This window comes from Octopus bimaculoides, chromosome 11, assembly GCF_001194135.2.
Source record: "Octopus bimaculoides isolate UCB-OBI-ISO-001 chromosome 11, ASM119413v2, whole genome shotgun sequence".
Taxonomy (NCBI): Eukaryota; Metazoa; Mollusca; class Cephalopoda; order Octopoda; family Octopodidae; genus Octopus; species Octopus bimaculoides.
This window is the reverse complement of record NC_068991.1, coordinates 28,554,853-28,562,323: the sequence shown is the minus strand read 5'-3', so window position 1 is coordinate 28,562,323 and position 7,471 is coordinate 28,554,853. Positions and strand designations below refer to the sequence as shown.

The following is a 7,471-nucleotide window of genomic DNA, read 5'->3' as shown; positions in this document are numbered from 1 at the left end:
ATGTATTAGTTTAATGCTCGGGAATACAGAAAGTCTTTAACGTTTCCAGCTACGCTCTTCAACAGAAAGAATACGGAGAAAACAAGGAGAAAAACACAGAGGAAAAAAAAAAGAAAATTGAATGGTTTGGTCAGCGATCTATCATGGCATATATATATATATATATATATTTGTATATTTAGATCTCTACCAAATATTTGGTAAAAATATTGTACCTGTTATCAACGTAGCAAAATTCTCACTTGAAAGTTGTTTATGAGACAATTTTGGGTGCATATCAATTTAAATAAGAGCCATAACACAATCCATAATAAAACTTGTTTAATAACTTATGCACATTAACTTGACTCTGAAGAAATGCAAGACTCCATATTCTTATCTCAGACAAGTGTGAGTCGGGATCTTGCATTGAAATGTGCATAGATTATTAAACAAGTTTTATTATGGATTGCGTTATGGCTCTTATTTAAATTGATACACACACACAGACACACACACACACATGATGGTTTCTTTCAGTTTCCATCTGTTAAATCCACTGACAAGGCTTTGGTCAACCGGTGGCAATACTAGAAGAGTGTCAGATAGTGGGACTGAACTTGAAACCATGTAGTCAGGAAGGAATCTCCTTACCACAGTCATGCTTGCATCAATCTATCTATCTATCTATCTATCTATCTATCTATCTATCTATCTATATATATATATATATATATATATATATATATATATATATATATATATATATATACACATACAGTCATATGAATATACATGCACACTCATACATACAAATGCACACACACATTCGCACAGACAAACACGCACACACACATGCATAATTGTGAAGATTTTTTTCTTGCATTGGGGTGACGTGGGAGTAGTAATAACCCAATAATGACAATATTAATTACATTCTTGTCTTATTATTAATTATTTATTAAAACGTCTCAGATAGAAAATGTCTTAGTTAAGTAATTATGTCATGGAATACTCAGGGGAGAGACACAGAGACTATTGATTACATCTTTTGAACCAGCTAGCTAACCAGATCAGGGGTTTTACTGCTACAGCTGTAGTTGCTGCTGCTGCTACTACTACTACTACTACTACTACCATCACCACCACTACTACCATTATTACCACTAAATGTAAGGGTGTTCAATGAAGGCTATAGAATTTAACTTGAAAAATTCATTAAAGCATTTGATTATTTATGTTAAAGCTTCTATATTTTCGTTATTAAATTGTTATAACATAAATATGAAAGCCATGCAATAACAATTTTGTATGGCTTTCATATTATATTTACATGTTTTTTATATTATTTCAATATTACATTGATAATTATATGTTGTATTGTTGCATTATTTCAATATTACAAGGTGGTGCACTGGTGGAATTGTTAGCATGCAGGGTGAAATGCTTAACAGTATTTCATTTATCTTTATGTTCTGAGTTCAAATTCTGCCGAGGTAGACTTTGCCTTTCAGCCTTTTGGGGTTAATAAAATAAGGACCAGTCGAACACTGCTGGCCTTGTGCCAAAATTTGAAACCACTATTGTAGGGTTATCTATTTGTAAATTATATTTATGTATAAAAATGTGAGTTGAGATATTTAAACTTTGATAAACATAGATGTGTTTCAACCAAAATTGGCCCAGCCTTTGTCTAGTTTAATAGCTCTACCTGAAGGAATCTGTTATGTCATCTTTAGGTCATGTCTTGTAATAGCATATTACTTTCAAGCAGGACGGTGTCGTCGACTCAGGCATCTTTTGAAGAAATTTGTCCCGATAGGTACAGGTGTGGCTATATGATAAGAAGCTTGCTTCCCAACCACATAGTTTGGGGTTCACACCTACTGCGTGGCACCTTGGGCAGGTGTCTTTAACTTTAGCTTCAAGCAGACCAAAGCCTTGTGAGTGGATTTGATAGATGGAAACTGAAAGAAGCCAGTCACATGTGTGTGTATGTGTGTGTGTCTGTCTGTCCCCCACCCACTGCTTGACAACTGGTGCTGGTGTGTTTACGTCCTCATAAGTTATTGGTTCAGCAGAAGAGACTGATAGAATAAGTATCAGGCTTTTCCTGTTGAGGAATGTGGTAAGGTGTTGTTAGCTTGAATTGTGTATGGGACATATGGCACAGGGTCCCAGCCTGAGATGAAATGTAAATGTGACGCTTAGATTGTTGAACAATGCTGGTGGTATACCTTCCTCATTGTACAAATGATATAACATTCATAGCAACATTACAGAAAACAGAGTTTCAATGTTTTAAAGTGGTCTCAATAATCAAGATCATATACCTATTCAAGTCTACTTTCTGCTGGATTCTTATTTTGATTTTGATGCTGCTTTAGCTATGAATTTCCATTTAAATTCTTCAAATACCATGGGATATTACTTACATTTCTTTTAAGAATCAAGTATTTCGGTATTTTTCAAGAATCATATTTTTCTCCTTAATTATACTATTGTGCCTCTGCAATCTTTTGATGTTATCTTTGATTCTCATGTTCATATTTAATTTGTTAGACTGCATTTAAAATTTTTTAGCAATATAAACTTTAGCCTTGTTTATTCACCAATGAGCCTCTAAGCTTACTAGTTATAATGTAACACCATAATGTCAGCATTAATCAGAAAGGGTGTTAGCCAAGGTATTTACCAGGGGACCTGTCACTATTAAAAAAAAATACCAAACTATAGAAATCATAATTGTATGTTAGTAGTGGTATGGTTGAGTGAGTGAGTGTGTGTGTGTGTGTGCGTGTGCATGCGTGCGTGTGTGTATGTGTGTGTGTATGTGTGTGTATGTGCACAAGTGTGTACATGTATGTATATATGTATGTGTGGCACATATGATGAATTGTTTAGAAAAAAACATATCAATGAAAATAGTCTTCCACATTCAGTGTAATCTTCGAAACATGTCGGAAATAAAAGAAATCATTTAACACAAGCGTATAATTCCATTTATTTAATCTTATATATATATATATATATATATATATATATATATATATATATACACACACACACACACACATATATATATATCTATATATATATATATGTATAACTTTTTTTCAACTATAACTTAAATTTTTAATGTTCTCCAATACTGTTGACTGCCCACCAATGCATAAAGCTGTTTCTGAAAAAGGAGACATAAAATGTCTTCAAATTTAGCTGGAACAGCCTCTATACATGCTACATATATCACTACATTCTATCTGTATAATTTTTGGTGACTTCACATATAGAGCACAATTCTCTAAGGAGTTCTAATAAAACTAAAACAAGATCCAAGCTGCAAAATAGCAGACTCACACATAATTTGGCACTGCATTTATAATTAATTGTTTTTTATAAATTTAAATTTCAATAATATCTCCATTCTTGATCACAATTTACCATTCAGTTAATGAGTTTTCCACCACATTACTACTGTAACTTTACTTAATTAACATTTCTCGATCCAGTACGTTAAGCATGTTAACTCCAGCTCATATAACTGTGTCTAGTTTAGGCATAAAACCAGCAATTTTAAGGGGATGAGGTTACTGTTAATCTATCTTATTGACTCTTAAAAGATGAAAAACAATGTTAACTTGTGTGGGATTTGAAATCAGAACATAGAGAATGGGAACAAATATCACAAAGCATTTTTAGCAATACTATTATTTTGTTACCCCACCACTAAATTCTAATTCAAATTATAGTGTTAATTCTGTTTCCAAAAGGCATTGTTTTCTCTTTTATTTAACAAAGTATTTCACCTCTCATCAGCTACTACAGCTAACCTTCAATGAAACTCAATTAGGGGTCACATTAGAATATTGTTCCCATATCTAAGATAGTGAATATCATTGCTGTTACACATGTAGTTATCTTATATTTGACACCAAACATCATTCAGCTCATTATAAGAATTCATTCACTATCATGCCACAACTGTTATCACACAACCACATTATTTCTTTTTTCTTTTCATCTTTTGCTCTCTTTTTAAATTGAGCAGAATGACTTCTCTCTGAAATAGCGAGAGTTGAGTACATCACAGTTAACCCATAAGCATTCAGATTACGCTGTCAAATATGCTTATTGATTCACATTGTTTTGAATTAATCATTCATTATCTCATAGCTTCAAGATTTCGCTGATGTGATTGTTTAGTTTTAGAATAACATTGCAAGGTGGGTGTGAAAGGCTGGATCTAGTCAGTTTGAACAGGTAGAATATTTGGACCTGATATGAGCAGTGTAAATGCCAAAGGGTTGATATCAGGAAATATGGCAGACATACAATAATCATGATTTTAACTTTCATCAAATATCTTGGTGCTTGTACAAAATGATGAAAAGAATACTAATTTTCAAAAGAAAAATATTTATTATCTTAAAATGAAATTAACCCTTTAGCATTCAGATTACTCAGTCAAATGTACTGGCATTCTGTTGGTTACGATGACAAGGGTTCCAGTTGATCTGATCAACAGAACAGCCTGCTTATGAAATTAACATGCATGTGGCTGAGCACTCCACAGACACATGTACCCTTCACATAATTCTCAGGGAGATTCAGGGTGACAAGGCTGGCCCTTTGAAATACAGGTACTACTCATTTTTGCCAGCTGAGTGGACAAAAGCAACCTGAAATACAATGTTTTGCTCAAGGACACAATGCGTTGCCAGGGATTGAACTCATGACCTTATGATCTTGAGCTGAATACTCTAACCACTAAGCCACGAGCTTTCACTCAGTCAAATGTCATGCTTATTTATTCACATTGATTTTAACTAATCATTTGTCATCTTGTAGCATTGTGATTTCAATGACGTTACTGTATATTTTTAAAATAATATTGTAAGATAGGTGTGAGAGATGGGATCTTGTCACTTTGCTTTCTATGAGTCTTTCTCTCACACTGCATGTGTTTGTAAAGAGTTCCTTTATTCATTGCCCACCACCAAACCTAGTATGTGCCCTTATCCTGCACCACTGCTGTTTACTCTCTCTGTATTCCTCTTTGATGTTAAGCATGACTGGAGAAATCAACCAACCAGCATTTATGACGTCTATAATTCGAGATATTTCTTCAACACAAACCAAGAGAACTTTGGTATGTGGTTATTTGGGCTTGCTAGAAACAGAAGCCATTTATCTTCAAAAACATCTTAAAAAGAGAAGCTTATTGGATAATAATTGTTCTAAATTTACAGTGTTGAAATAAAAGATGGAATGCTTTTGACCATATTGTCCATTGGATTAGGATGCATTTAGGGTTAAAGAACTAAATGGGCACACTCAACTTGCTAGAAATAGTAACCAATCTATTTCAAATTACATTGTAATGATTTAAAGTAGGAAGGACACATACACAAACTTCATATACTCTTAAAATAAAACAGAAAAAAAAAACTGGATGACCAGGGCTGGGATGTCTTTGATTATTGGTTATTTGATCCTTCATTAGATTATGAATTCAATAACAACTTCGTCAAACCAACGGAGGAGCCTCTCTGTTGTTGCTCCACTTGCAAGAAATAGTAGCGAAATCTCTTTGAATTCAAACACCATCGTCTTTTAAAAGGGACATATTGAATAATTAGCCCAAGAGATGCAGTGCCTGAAAAAATGATGGAGGTGATCATAGATGGATTGTCACAGATCATAGTCTTGTCTGATCAAGATTGACCCGTAACTAAACAAGGTTATTACGCCCTGAGTCCAGGGTCGATAACTTTAAGTACCAGTCATGTACTACGACTGGTTCCTATAATAGAATGTGACCTCTACGTGGTCGAAGAAATAACTAGAAACAACAGCCAAATAACCTTTTGATCACATCTTACAGTCATAAATATAAAAAGGAAACTAGAGACAGATTGGCTGAAAAAATAAGGCAGGATGGTCATAGTTGGGACGCCTTTGAGCATAGATCTGCTCGACCAGGGTTAGCCTGGGTCAAGCAATAACCTCGTCATTGTAAATCCAACATCAAATTTTTTTTTCGTCAAGGACAGGATCAGATGTGATGTTCGTTCCATTTCCAAGAGCAATAACAGAATGAGAAAGGTTACTGTCGGAGGAATAATACACCAAACAACAAAACACGCCAAGTGGTCTATCTATAAGCCCTGTGTGGCTAATAAAGAAACATATCTATCTATCTATCTATCTATCTATATGTCTATCTATCTATCTATCTATCTATCTATCTATCTATCTATCTATCTATCTATCTATCTATCTGTCTATCTATCTATCGATAGATATGCATGCACGTATGTATACATGTGTGCTTGTATATATATATATATATTTGAAGGTTTGGAGGTGATGTACAGAAATAAAAAAAAAAAAAAACAATTTGAAAAACCTACACGACTAGGTGAAAAGCGCTTCATTTAATATGTGACATTAATAAAAATCTGTAAATGTACAAACATCCAGGTTTCTGAGTACCTTAATTTTATATATATATATATATATATATACACACACACACACAAATAAATATTTATATATATTTCACACACACACACACAAATAAATATTTATATATATTTCACACACACAAATATATATATGTACAGAGATAAAAAGAAAGATGTATATTTGTATGTGTGTTGTTATTGTCCCCATTATTACTATAGCAAATTACTTCAAACAGAAGATCTCGCACCGAACCAGCGATTTATGTTAATCGCATTCATAGAACGGTAAGATTCTATAAATGATGAGTACCCCCTCCCACGTCATAGCACCCCCTCCCTTTATCTCCGTGGCTGAAGAGTTCTCCAGCACTTGGGCGAGTGACACTCAACATAACATCAGCATCTTCTCCTTCCTTCTGCTACTGGAGAGTTCAGTCCGGTCATGTCAGTTTGAGTGACACTCACACGATAACCCTGGCCTTCCCTTAGGAACGACATACATACTGTCATATACATATAAATAAATATATATATATATATATATATGATCTTACGCAGAGATCACACAAATATATTTAGATACAGCTTCACAGCACATGAGTGAGTGCTACACAATGATTTCTTCATCAGCCAGGTAAAAGCAATTTACATTATTATAAACATAAATACACACACACAGGCATATGTATATCACTGTGTATGTATGTATGTAATATATATACATATATACATATATAAAATGTATATATATATATATATTTATAAACACATGTACGTACATACGCGCATATATGTTTACATGTGTCATTGTACAATTTTCTTTATGCCTTAATCGTAAAACAAAACAAATGCTACACATAGTGTCAAGCGTGTATTATGTAAGGTTTATTTATATGTTAATTATGATTTATGTGTTTATATATTATGAAGGGGGTGCCCCAGCATGGCCGCATCACCGAAACTAGCAACTATGAAAACACTCTCACTCTCCCTTTATATATATATATATATATATATATATA

General features: G+C 33.5%; 1 protein-coding gene across 2 annotated transcripts in view; it reads left to right on the top strand.

Annotated features, from left to right (window-relative positions):
- LOC106882609 (transmembrane protein 229B) overlaps positions 1-7,471 on the top strand; it is an 89,797-nt gene that overhangs the window by 1,485 nt on the left and 80,841 nt on the right. The window contains exon 1 of one of the 2 annotated variants that reach the window (XM_052971657.1): positions 6,808-7,083. The exons of the other annotated variant lie outside the window; for it this stretch is intronic. The gene's annotated coding sequence lies outside the window, so the exon portion shown is untranslated. Of the gene's footprint in view, positions 1-6,807; positions 7,084-7,471 lie in introns of those variants that run through there. 2 annotated transcript variants of the gene reach the window in all.